The sequence below is a fragment of the Tripterygium wilfordii genome, chromosome 9 (genome assembly GCF_013401445.1).
Source record: "Tripterygium wilfordii isolate XIE 37 chromosome 9, ASM1340144v1, whole genome shotgun sequence".
Classification (NCBI taxonomy): Eukaryota; Viridiplantae; Streptophyta; class Magnoliopsida; order Celastrales; family Celastraceae; genus Tripterygium; species Tripterygium wilfordii.
In genome coordinates, this window is record NC_052240.1 from 5436523 (window position 1) to 5451202 (window position 14680).

The 14680-nt window shown below is 36.3% G+C and overlaps 1 long non-coding RNA gene and 1 other non-coding gene across 2 annotated transcripts; one reads left to right on the plus strand and one right to left on the minus strand.

Moving 5' to 3' along the window:
- Window positions 1–1813: 1813 nt before the first annotated feature.
- LOC120005123 lies at window positions 1814–3803 on the minus strand. The gene is made up of 2 exons (XR_005469734.1): window positions 3738–3803; window positions 1814–2070 (listed from the first exon to the last, which is right to left on the minus strand). It is a non-coding gene; the product is annotated as an uncharacterized LOC120005123 (long non-coding RNA).
- Window positions 3804–8538: 4735 nt separating this feature from the next.
- On the plus strand, window positions 8539–8645 carry LOC120006746. Its single transcript, XR_005470089.1, has one exon. It is a non-coding gene; the product is annotated as a small nucleolar RNA R71 (small nucleolar RNA).
- The last annotated feature ends 6035 nt before the right edge of the window (window positions 8646–14680 follow it).

The window sequence follows — 14680 nt, forward strand, 5'->3', positions numbered from 1 at the left end:
TTTGATTGAATCTTTAGTACATGTTGAGATCGAGAGATGATGCATATTAATTACTTGCTCGTGTGATGTATACCTTGAATTGAAAGAAAGACATAGATGTGTCAACATAGTTTATTAATTTGTGTAGTTTTGTAGGGATTGCCATAGAACTTAATTCACTATCATACCTTTAAATTCATATAGAGATATTGTGGGTTATTTTATGTTTTGGCAATTCAATTCTACTTGAGAAAGACAATTGGATAGCTTGGGGGTATTTCACCGTCAACCCGAATGATAGTTATTCAATAGGATCTGCTTAGTGTTTGAATTGAATTGGTTAGGAGAGTTGAATGCTTAGCATTGTATCAATTCGTTGCTTCACATCATTTATTGTGATTTTAGTTAGTTGATTATTATGTAGTTGATTTTCAGAAATTAATCATTCTTCGACCTCTTCAAACAATTTAGAAGTAGAACAATATCAATATTCAATAGGTGAATAGTACTTGTAAGACCACATCTTACTATCATTATATTATTTGAGCAATTAGAGCACTTTGCTATCATTGTTGCATCAACATCAATCTTCTTAATTATCTCTTACAAGTGATGGATTTGGTCTGTTTGGGAGTGTTTGCATTTTCGTGTTGCGAGGTAAAAAGTTATAGTGCTGTGAGGTGAGTTATGTTGACAAAAAGTGTTTGGCGTGTAATTATCGTGAGGTGAGGTGATATATTAAAATATTAAAAATTAGCAAATATAATTATAAGTTGTAATAAATTGTGAAATATAATTATAAGTTGTGATAAATATATAAATATTACACATTAATATCAAATACAATTGGTTCATTCTATGTTGCACTATACATCATGTAAGTCTGCGGCAATCATATCACGTAAAGTGGTCATCTCTAAATCTTCATTTAAATATGAAGGCTCCCCAATGTCCATCGGAGTACCAAAGTTGTCGTCATTTGCAATGACCACAGATTCGTTACCATATGCGAGAAAATCTTCATCCTCAATAACGTACCTTCAAATGAAATTGTACAAGGCCATGCACGCAACAATAATCTTTACTTTAGTACGAAATTTATATGACGACATCTGAGTTAGGATCACAATTTCTTTTTTAATACACCAAAAGTACGCTCAATGACACTTCGTAGAGAAGAATAAGCATGGTTGAATGCTTCTCGGGGGCTGAGGCTTGTGAACCATTTCGAAATACCTCTAGGTGGTATCTCTACCCTTTATAGCGCAAGGTATCCCCTCTGATTTGGATATCAGACATCAACTAAGTAGTACTTTCCAAAATAAATTAAAATATAAGTTAGTGGTATAATAATTTATAGAAAACTAAAATTATTTCTGATTAAAAATTACCTCTATGGGTGAGGAAAATTGCTATGCACATTTGATACGATGACATTGAATATTATTGAATCATGAGCCGACTCTTCCCATCCACCAAGCACAAATGTGAACAATATATTGAAATCACACACTGTCATCACTTTTTGGGTTGTCACTCATTTCCTCCCAATATATGGAATATGTCATCCGATGGAACTACTATCGATATATATGTGCCATCAATTATCCCAATGCAATCCTTAAAAAATGGAAAAAAAAAAAACCTTATACTCAGAATCTCTCTGCCTTATAATATCAGTGGACATACGTATAATGCTTTCCAACACATTGTGAAATTTACGATGAATTGTTTCACCCGAATGTTGAAATCGATCTTGTACTGCTCTAGTGCTAATCTCTTGAGCAACAATATATATGAAAATGACAACCATCTCTCTCAATCCAACTTCACATGTTACCAATCCATAATTGATTGACAATTCATTGCACAAATCAACAAATACACGTTTTTTCATCCTCAATATAGACAACAATTTGCTTCGGCTACCTCGAAGTAAATCTGTTATCCATTTATGACCAGACATTTGAGAAGTCCAACACATTTGACGTGGCACAACATATGTAAGTTCACTAATTGCTACTACTGCTCCTAGAATTGTTGCATCTATAATACTCATTATCGTTCCAAGAGTCATCATTCGCCATTACCCTGTTAAGAATTCAGTATAAGTATCCATATATAAAGTGGAAGAAATTACACTTAGTACAACCAACAACTATGAAGTCCAAGCATAATAATGAAATTACATAAACAAGTTATCTATACATGCCATATAGGTACTCAGATATTGAACATACCAGAAACTAAAGTGGTTTAGATGCACAAAAGCATCACTTAATCATTCAAATAAAAAAAACACAATATAATTAAAATCATAAGATAGGAGAATTCCAACAAATGCAGCACATATAGCATCAAGCATCAACGCCTAATACTATCCTAGAGATCCCCCCACCAATAGCCTCATCAAATTTTGTTTGTAACCATTGCAACTGTCAATTCCTTCTCTCAATCCTTAAGAACCACTCCCGATTCTCCCTCTTCTCGAATAACTTCAGTGCAAATCTTAGGAGAGGTCTCTCTTGGGATGTCTCTGGAAACTTTTTTGGGATAATCATTGCATCATCTATATCTGAATTTTGCACTGCAAAGTGGGACTTTGCACTACAGTCACAAGTTGGCCTAATGAGTTGTTGATCTCATCTCGGACATCATTAGCCTCCCTCTTGCGTCTACCACGATACCTAGGAGTAGTAGACCTTCTGCTAGCACGAGGTGGTGGAGTTGGTGAGCTCTAGATATCGACAACCACTTCAGCATTTGCGTCATACTCCAAATCAATGAAGTCATCATCTTGCGAAAGCAGCAAATCTTCATGTCCCCCTTCACCTTGTTCTATAGGTTCAAAATCTTCATTTGGAGTTTGAGGAAACACAGTGGCAAAAGGATTGAAAGCATTCCTCCAAAAAGGAGTTGAAGATCCTCCCTATTCTCAATTTCCTAGTTGTCGAATTCGCGCACTTCTTATCTTTCTATTATATGAATACTTGAGTGAGTCAATATTGAAGTATTGAAAAAAATATAATGTATACCAAGATATGAATGTTTCACAATACTAACTAAACAAGAAATAAGAAACAAATAAGATTTCAAAAAATATATAAAATATGAAATTCGAGTGGTTGTGTATGTTAGTATGCTAAATAAAAGTTATCCTCATTGAAGAAACAAAGCATCCTAAACAAAGCAACTAACTAAACAGGATAATGAATTAAACAAAAAAAATCCTAAACAACAAACATCCAGAACAATATTCTGAGTTAATTGAGCATGAACCTAAACAACTAACATCCTAAACAATATTCTGAATCAAGTGAGCAAGAACACAAATCAACTAACAAACTAAACAATATTCTGAATTAAGTGAGCGGAACCTACCCAACTAACATCCTAAACAATATAATTAATTAAACAAAAAGCATCCTAAACAAGAACCTATTAGTATACAAGATAATGAATTAAATGCGCAAGCAAAGCATCCTAAACAACTTTTGCACAATTCCTATATGTAACTATCATATATATATACATATATATATATATATTCCTAAACAAGAATCTATCAGTAAACAAGATAATGAATTAAGTGCGCAAACAAAGCATCCTAACCAACTTTTGCACAATTCCTATATGTAATAGATTACATAATACTATCACACACACACACACACACATATATATATATATATATATATTCCTAAGTTTGTTTAAATCATGAACTAAGTACGTTATAAATTAAACAAATGATTATCTACCTTGATTTTTCTCTCCCACCATTCGTTATCAGCAAGCATAGTTTGACGTTGTGGATCCTGTTGTGAAATTATTCGCAAGCGGACAAGTCGCACAAGTAATAAAGAATGAGTAGAGTATCGTTCCCACGAGGATATTTTAGCAAATTCAAATTCAAAGTCAATTCAAACAATTATTACACTAATTGGCAATGCGAATTGTGATTGTGGTCATTCAAAGCTAACAAGCAACTGCAAAATCACTAAGTAAGTAACAAATTGAACAATTAACTAACAACAAACGACAATTTGATTTCCAAGAAAGTTAAACACTAGGGTTCCTAATTTCACCACCTCTCATCCAATTGAACTCCATTGATTCTTTAACTCTCAATTCTCAAATTAGTTGTTGACAATCAATTTCCCACTCTATTCAATGTTCTATTCCTAGATACATCGAATGTGTTTTCAACATAAATCCGGGTTATTCCTAACACTCGGATTAGTACATTGTAAACCCATTAAGATCAATGGAAATCACTTAACAATTGCATAAGTCATAAACCTATATTTCTATGGTTCATTCAACTTATGTTTTCTATGGATTCTTGCAACCTTAGGCCTATCCTTCCGGACTCAACTCAAGCTAAAAATCATTCAAATGGTGATCAAGCATTTGAAAGCAATAAGTGTATCCATAGAAAATCAACAACAATAAGAGAGATTAAAGGCTAAAAATCAAGTTCATTCAACATTCAAAGAGGGGTTCCATTAGGACCCCTAGTTAAAGGATTAGTTCCTCATAATCACGAAATACAACTTGAAATCCATACTAGCAGTCATTTAATACAAGAAATGAGAAGAAATTAGATGAAACCCCTGAAATTCCAGCTTGAGCTCCCAAGGGTTGCCGTCCAAGCTTGAGAGAATTTCTCCAAAGTTCCAACCCCCTCAAAACCTAGCAACTTATTCCTTTTATACTCCCCATGACCCAGAGTCGTTTATCTCACAGGATGATGTCGTTTTGAGCTAGAAACACGTGAATTCGGGTCTTTTCCGCGAAACTGCGCAGTGCTGTGAATAGTACTCCGATCGATCGGGAATAGTCCGATCGATCGGAAATACAATCTGTCTCGATGATATTTTTAGGTGTTTTGGCAGGTCCGATCGATCGGGAATATGGCCGATCGATCGGAAATCAGTACTGGACTCCAAATCTTCATTTTGCACTCTTTTCCTCCCTTTCTTGCCTTGACACCTATAATATGCAAATAGAGCTTTCTTAGGCAATATTAACTCTTAATCAACTCAAAATGCAATGAACTTATGCGTAAATGATGCACAAATGTATGTATATATTTGACACATCAAACACCCCCACACTTAACCTTTGCTCGTCCTCGAGCAAGTTGAGAATGAATAAAGGAGGGAAAGAGTATTTTCTGTTAAGCTCAAATGAAAACTAAAACAACAAAGACCTACTCCAAATAAGCAACTAATCTATGCCACTTTCGTAGGGCTCACGATGACACTTAGCATGTGCCACAAGCCTTTAAACCCCTAGGTGTCCCTAGTAGGACGAGTTGTGTCTCCTGAGGGTTTACCAGAATGATACCCACAAACATTAAACAAATTCAATGCCAAAATTCATGTCATCAACAAGAGTATAAAACGGATTCACAATTGCAACCCTATCCACATTAACAAACCAAACATTAGGGCATTCAAACCAATAAAGGCATTCCTTCAAGAATCTTATCTCATCCACTTTGCTTATAAATTCTAGAATTGATGCACATAATGGATTTCACTTGATATTTGGCTTCAAAGTGACCTAAACAATGGCCATGTAGTCTTCCAAGAACAATAAGAATCCAAAAGCAAATAGAATGAGCATTTATTCAAACTTCATTCTTATTCACATTTTTTTTTCTTTTTCTTCTCAAAGATGACTTGTGCAATGTTCAACCTCCTTAAGCTTTCTAAATGACTCATGTAACGAGCTTTCGACCAATGACTCCCAATTCAGTTGGCTTAGGGCAATAGGTGTTAAGACACCCCAACGGATCTAATTACCCAAGTCAAAAAGGCTACGAGGTTAAACTAGTCACCAAGGTACTCTAACATTCATTTCCTACCTTTTTACGCGAAACTCATTGCTTGCTAGGCAAGAGGCCCGGTTACTCAGCAAAAAATTTATGAAAGAAACCATTTATTCATAAACACAATTTTTTTTCTCTTTTCTATTTTTTTTTTTCATTTTTCATTGCTCAAGTAATGCTATTTAGAATCAAATTGATCTCAAACAACCACAAATGCCAAAGTCAAGTCGTATTTCATACCCCACAATCAAGTGTTCCATATTCACAAAAGCACAATGGACAAAACAATTTTCAAGCTAGGAAAACTCAATTGGAAAGAATGTCCATAGCAAGATCCATCAATGCTTCAAAGATCACAAAATTCATCCAAATACACTCAAGAGTGACATGGCATAAGGCATTTGAAGTCAAAAATTTTATTTTTTACAAAAACTAGAAACCTAAATTCCCACCCCCACACTTAAAATATGCAATGTCCTCAATGCATGGAATAGGTGAAAATAGAAATAAAAAGATAGAGATAGAACAATAAAACCTGGGTTGCCTCCCGAAAGCGCTTGGTTTAAAGTCTTCAGCCCGACTCCCCTTTGTGAATTCAACCGGGATCCTTGAGGGTTGTGGTGTAGACTCCCCTTGATGGCTTCTTAGGATTGACATTTGATTGCTTAGGTGCCATGCAAGGAGCATAAGCTTTCATCACCACCATTTCCTTAGGATAGGCATTTTTCTTCATTTCCTTGGTCTTCCTCTTCTTCTTTTTCTTCCTCTTCTTTTTCTTCTCCTTGGGATCTTCAACTTGAGACTTTTGAACTTCAATTTCAGCTTGGGAGGCTGCCTTGAGAACTTCATGCTCAACCTTGGAATTTTTACCTAGAAGAACTTCCACCGGAATATATGGAGCTTCTTTCTCAAGAGTGTCAGGGATGACCATGTCAATATGCTCCACTTGGAGGCATTGTTGAGAAACCTCCTCTTGCCTTCTATTGCCAAATACTTTAAAAGTGATTTGATCACCTCCCGCACCTCTCAAAGTAAGCTTCCCTTTTTCAACATCTATTAAAGCTCTCCCGGTGCTCAAGAATGGCCTTCCCAAGATTATGGGAGTAGTAGGGTTGGCCTCCATATCCAAAATAAGAAAATCAACCGGGAACATGAGCTCACCCACCTTTACTAACACATCCTCCACTATGCCAAGAGGGTACTTTATAGATCTATCCGTCATTTGTAAAGACACCGTGGTTGGACTAATCTCTTTCACTCCAATTTGCTTCGCAACCGATAATGGCATCAAATTGATGCTAGCTCCAAGATCACATAAAGATCTTTCAATCAAGGTGTTACCTATAGTGCACGGGATTGTGAAACTTCCTGGATCATCTTGCTTAATTGGGAGCTTCCTTTGCACAATGGCACTACACTCTTCGGTTAATTGTATCTTTTCATGCTCCTTCAATCTCCGCTTCTTGGATAAGATCTCTTTCATAAACTTGGCATAGCAAGGAATTTGCTCTAAAGCTTCGGCAAAGGGGATGTTCACTTGAAGCTTCTTGAATACCTCCAAAAATTTAGAGAATTGATCATCATGCTTCTTGTTGCTCTTTAACCTTTGAGGAAATGGAATTGGAGGCACATAAGCCTTGACTGGAGGTGCGGGGAGAGAACTATCAGGCCAATCCAACTCAACTGCATATCGTGTTTGTACATTCGGATCATCTTCTGACTTTTCAACTTTTTCTGGGATTGGCCGATCGATCGGGATGGGGTCCGATCGATCGAAAATGCCCCCTGGACACTTTTCAGCTTCCTTTTCCCTTGTTTTGCTGCACTCCCCCTTTTCCTGCAAAATTTTCGCCTTTTCGGCATCAAGATCAGCAGCATTTTGAACTACCTTACCAGTCCGAAGAGTGATTGCCATGCATTGCTCTTTGTCCTTCCCTTTTGGATTCACCTCCGATTGGCTAGGAAAGATACCTCTTTCTCTAGATGACAAAATGTTAGCCATTTGCCCCATTTGAACTTCAAGATTCCGAATGGAAGCACCATAATTTTGCATTAAAGTTGCATGGGCTTGAAGAGTAGCATCGGTTTTGCTCATGAATTGCTCCGTCTTTGTCATAAATTGGGAGGTATGCGTTGTAAGCGTATCAAGACCTCCCGCAAGCTTTGAGAACATGTCATCAATATCCCTCTTCTTCTCTTGGGGCTGCACTAGATGTTGAGGATTTTGTACATTTTGAGTATTGTTCCAAGAGAAGTTGGGGTGATTCCTAAATCCCGGATTGTAGAAGTTGGAATAAGGATCATTGCGGGGTTGATTGAAATTACCTCCACCAATGGCATTCACTTGCTCACTAGGATTAGAGGAAGAAGCAATGAGACACTCCCCCGTAGGATGGCGTCCACAACAATAATCACAAGAAATGTAGGAAGGTGTGTTTTGCATAGCATGTACCCCTTGAGCTTGATTTAGTTTCAATGCATCAATCTTCTTTGCCATAATAGCCAAGGTAGACATAACTTCATCATCTCTACAACTTCCCCGTTGCTTTGGATTCCCCCTCACCGAGGACCAAGAGTTAGTGGTCTTGGCCACTTTATCAAGTAATTCCCGAGCCTCCTCTTGATTTTTGGTCATAAAAGAACCTCCCGCAGCCGCATCAATAGTCTCCTTAGTATGCATGCTCAAACCATTATAAAAAGCTTGGTACACTACCCATTCCGGGAGGCCATGATTTGGGCAACTTCGAATAATTCCTTTAAAGCGCTCCCAAGCTTCATAAAATGATTCAAAATCCTTTTGGGCAAAAGACATGATATCCGCCCTAATTAGCACCGCCTTGCTTGTAGGAAAGAATTTCGTCAAGAATTGTTCCGCCATCTCATCCCAAGTGGTGATAGAGTTGGGAGGCAAAGACATCAACCATCCCTTAGCCTTGTCCCTCAAAGAAAATGGGAATAACCTCAACAAGATAGCATCCTTAGAAGCTCCGTTAATCCCAAAAGTGGTGCACACATGCAAGAAAGAGCGAAGATGAATATTGGGCTCTTCATTAGGAAGACCATAGAAAACCACTGAATTAGAGATAATGTTGATGATAGCCGGCTTGATCTCAAAATTAGTAGCATTGATAGGGGGATAGCGGATGCTTGAAGGATTGGTGTCCCAAGTAGGCCTAGCACAATCCTCGAGAGAGCGAGGATCAAATTGTCTAGGAGGACCTTCAACCTCATCATCACCATGTCTTACATTAACACCTCCACCATTACCATTGCCACCATTCACATTTACAGCTCCACCAAGATCACCAAGATTTCCCCTTCCTTGATTGTCCCCAAAGCCTTCCATTTGATTATTAATAAGCTCTCGTCTAAGATTGTGAAGAGTCCTTTCAATCTCCAAATCAATAGCAATTAATTCTGGATTAGAAGAACGTGTTCCCAAGCTCATACAAGATGAAATAATTTCTGCAGAAAATTAAAAACCGAATTAGCACAAAAATTTCCTAAATTGACACGAAAATAAAAATTTGCCTCAATCCCCGGCAACGGCGCCAAAAACTTGTTGTGAAATTATTCGCAAGCGGACAAGTCGCACAAGTAATAAAGAATGAGTAGAGTATCGTTCCCACGAGGATATTTTAGCAAATTCAAATTCAAAGTCAATTCAAACAATTATTACACTAATTGGCAATGCGAATTGTGATTGTGGTCATTCAAAGCTAACAAGCAACTGCAAAATCACTAAGTAAGTAACAAATTGAACAATTAACTAACAACAAACGACAATTTGATTTCCAAGAAAGTTAAACACTAGGGTTCCTAATTTCACCACCTCTCATCCAATTGAACTCCATTGATTCTTTAACTCTCAATTCTCAAATTAGTTGTTGACAATCAATTTCCCACTCTATTCAATGTTCTATTCCTAGATACATCGAATGTGTTTTCAACATAAATCCGGGTTATTCCTAACACTCGGATTAGTACATTGTAAACCCATTAAGATCAATGGAAATCACTTAACAATTGCATAAGTCATAAACCTATATTTCTATGGTTCATTCAACTTATGTTTTCTATGGATTCTTGCAACCTTAGGCCTATCCTTCCGGACTCAACTCAAGCTAAAAATCATTCAAATGGTGATCAAGCATTTGAAAGCAATAAGTGTATCCATAGAAAATCAACAACAATAAGAGAGATTAAAGGCTAAAAATCAAGTTCATTCAACATTCAAAGAGGGGTTCCATTAGGACCCCTAGTTAAAGGATTAGTTCCTCATAATCACGAAATACAACTTGAAATCCATACTAGCAGTCATTTAATACAAGAAATGAGAAGAAATTAGATGAAACCCCTGAAATTCCAGCTTGAGCTCCCAAGGGTTGCCGTCCAAGCTTGAGAGAATTTCTCCAAAGTTCCAACCCCCTCAAAACCTAGCAACTTATTCCTTTTATACTCCCCATGACCCAGAGTCGTTTATCTCACAGGATGATGTCGTTTTGAGCTAGAAACACGTGAATTCGGGTCTTTTCCGCGAAACTGCGCAGTGCTGTGAATAGTACTCCGATCGATCGGGAATAGTCCGATCGATCGGAAATACAATCTGTCTCGATGATATTTTTAGGTGTTTTGGCAGGTCCGATCGATCGGGAATATGGCCGATCGATCGGAAATCAGTACTGGGCTCCAAATCTTCATTTTGCACTCTTTTCCTCCCTTTCTTGCCTTGACACCTATAATATGCAAATAGAGCTTTCTTTGGCAATATTAACTCTTAATCAACTCAAAATGCAATGAACTTATGCGTAAATGATGCACAAATGTATGTATATATTTGACACATCAGATCCCAACTAAGCCCTGTCTCTCCGATCATCATCTTCTCCCACAAGAGCCATTCTTTATTGAGGTTATCCCATTTATTTTTCAGTTGGGTATGATCAAATGATTTGCCAGTTCTTTCAACGAATAATGCAACTATCTTCTTCCACCCTTCCTTTGAGAAGTGAGTGTTAGGCTTATCCCCGACCCTAACTTGATCCACACAAATTTCCACAAAGGATTTTATTAGCAAGGCATCCTAGTTTGCCTTGTCAGCTTGAGACGCATCTCCAGCAACTTGGGTTGTCCAATGACTTATGCTACAACAATTCAATCATGTAGATACAGAGAATCCAACAAGAAATCAAAAAAAAATCCACACAAGTCACAGTTACTTTTACAAACTCAAACTAACAAGAACAAACACACTGAATACATGATTACAAATGCATAGCCTTGGCATCCCCCTTGTCTGTCAAAAATATGATAGTTCTATTACACATAACCCATGTAAATGTTACCAACAAACAAAGAAATACAAAATAAAAGCCACAAATACCTCAAACGAACCAACAAAAATAGAAACCCAAAACCCATATAAATCAGATATTGGTTACAACAAGATGAAGATTAATCAAAAGAGAGAATCACACTCTCTAAATCAAAGGATAACATACCTGCAGTGATTGCTAAAGATGAAATCGATCATAGTAGAAGCAGGAAGAATGCAAATGAAGAGAACAACTGCGCCTGGAGAGAAATCTCGTGATTTAGGTTAAAATGGACAGAGGGACAAGGCGTGTAATTATCAGATAAAATTGAGGGCAATTGTGTAAAGAGAGATAAATATTTGACACCGAAAGTGTTGTTCCGTATTTTTTTTAACGAAAAGTTGTTTTCATAAAACGATTATACAAATGAAATGAGCTCTCGCGAGCTTACGCTTAAAACGCGACTTCGTAGGTTTAGTTCCGATAGAACACTCAGCCAAACACGCGATTTGACAAGCAGATGACAACTGCTCTCAAAAATTCAGTTTTTTGGGTGTATAACGGAGCCTCAAACACGCCCTAATATCTCTTGGTTTTCCTACGTTAGGAATTCATTTGAAAAAAAGACATTTTCATGTCATCATTTTACACACAATATACAACATAAATAACTGGTCAAGTCAGGTCATGACTTGGCCTGTTAACGAGTCAGGTTTAATTAGACCCGAACCCCCCATTTAGCCAGATATATGTAATTTTAGACCCAATTTCCCAATTAGACCCAAACCCATTTACTTGATTTCTTAACGGATCTACAAATTTCTCCTATTTGGGATTCGTTGTTGAAACATACCCAATTGAGTGGATATAAGAGGAGTTTCTTTTTTAACAGACATTTTTTCTTAAATACCGCATAGAATTATATTTGCGGTTGGAATCGAACATTGTGTACACATATGTCTAACCCAACCCAACCCAACCGATTGCCAACCAAGTCAATTCTCGTTGATAAAAAAAAAGATGAAAACTTGAAAGGAAAGTATATTGTTCTGCTAATTAATAATTATCTGATTGAATTCATTTGATCCTACTCATGCAAGAAAAAGTAACCTTGATGACAAGTTTTCTTAAACTAAAGCCAATACATTCAATTGGGAATAAATTGTAATTCAAAACAGGGAATAAATATAGTCAAGTTAATTTATATAATCCTTGATAAATCCATATCTTTCTTGATACGCTTGCTTATCGATATTAAGTTATTGATCTAGAGCTAGCTAAATTAATGATCTTCCAACACCAGCAGATGTATCCGACAAAAAGATATCGGTTAACAGACTTTATATTAAGAATGGAAATTAATTAGTTATGAATTATGACACTACAAGAAAACACGGATTTAGTGACGGAAATTATTCCGTCGCTAAATTAGTAATTAGCGACAGAAAATCGTTGACTTGCTGTCGCTAAAGTCAAAAAAAGCAATGGCATTTTAGTGACAAAATTAATGATGGAAAATTCCGCCGCCAATATATTCCGTCGCCAAATCCCTCGCAAATTCGGGCCGCGTTAGTTGGCAACGGATATTTTCTTTCGTCGCTAAATATGGTGATGGAAATTTTATTCCGTCGCTAAATTGAAAACATTGTAAAATTAGCGGCGGAAAATATGTTTCGTCGCTAATATTTGCGACAAAATTGGATTTCTGTCGCAATTTTAGCGACGGAACTTATATTTCGTCGCTAAATTTAGCGACGGACTATTCTGTCCGTCGCAAATATTTCGTACACTGACAATTGAATTAAAATATCATTCAATTTTATGAAGTTAACGACGGAATACAATTGTCGTCGCTAACTTAATTTCCGTTGCCAAATTTTCATACACTGACTTCTGCCAAAAATTTTTTTTGACATATTTGGTTGAATTAGTGACGGATTGTACTTTCCGTCACTAACGTTAGCGATGGAAACTAGATTCCGTCGCTAAATCAGCTTTATCTAAAGAAATCAATTTGCTTTATACTGACATCTAGGACATAAAATTTTGCTTTATACTGACGTAAGGACATAAAAATTGATTCTTCAGCATTGATTATTATGTTATTTGATTTCTTTTAATTTACAGTATCTTCATTCTCAACTTATATATAAGATAGATATACAATTTGAATATATATAATATAATATTTACTTTGTGATGATCTTTGAGCTATGCTAGTAACTTTTTTCACCAGGTATTGTCACTGTTATCGATCAGTTATCATGAATTAAATATTATATTAATTTTTACTTTTAATATAGGATGACTACAATAGGTTGATGGCTTCTCGATCATTGAGCTCTGATGCTGGTAGCGAGGTAGCTTTTCAGCCAGCGGATGAGACTTCAATATTCATAGAGGCGATTGGGGGGTACAACAAGAAAGGTCGTGTTTACGGTCTTGGATCAGAGTCGCGTCGTTTGCGCTACTCATCATCTCCCTCCTTCAGATCACAGTCTCAATATAGCCAACAGGAGATGGAGGAGCACGTGGCTCGGATGAACGCCGAGTTACATGAGCAACTTTTAGATCAGCGACATACGATTGTTACCCTGGAGCAACGGTTAGAGTCACAAGACCAGAGGATGATTGAACAAGAAAAAAATATGCTTGCACAAAGTCAGATGATGCAGAATATATGTGCTCAGTTTGCTATGCAAACCCATGGTGTTGGCCCCGTCGGTGACCGCGATAATAATGATGATGTTGTGGATGATGACGAGGATGATGCTGAGGATGATGACGATGAAGATGAGGATGAGAATGAGATTCTCGGGTAGTTGAATTTGTTTTGTTCAGCCTAGGTGGTTCAATTTGTTTTGTTTTTGTTCAACCTGGTTGGTTGAATTTATTTTGTTATACCTGTTTTAATTTAAGATAATTGACAATCTGTTATGGAGATATTTTTATATAATTTTTACTTATTTTAAATTTTTTTTGTCATTTTAATATAAGTATCTTAATTTAATAATATTATTGATAATAATTTAGAAAATATTAAAATATAGAAAATAAATATTGTAAAATAATTAAAAATATTAACGACAGAAATATTTTGTCACAAAATTGATTCTATTTTTCAATTTTCAATAAATACACTTTTTCATAAAATCAAATTTATAGTTTTGCGTCGGAATTTTGTTACAATTCCGTCGTTGAAGTAATATTCTATTATTATTAAAAATAATAAAAGAAACATTATTTAATTACTTAGCAACGGAATGTCCGTCGCTAAAATTATATCGTAATAATTTTGAATATAAGGAAAAAAATTATTAATTGGTTAGCGACAGAATATCCGTCGATAAAGGCGAGGCCAATTAGCGACAACATATAGGTCGTCGCTAATTTGGCAATGACTAATCCGTCGCTAATATTCCGTCGCTACTTCATCACGAATTCCGTCAATAAATTTCCGTCACTAAATTCCATCATTAAAATTTTGCGACGAGCAATTTAACGACGACATAATTTCCGCCGCCAATTCTGTCACTAATGAATTTAGCGA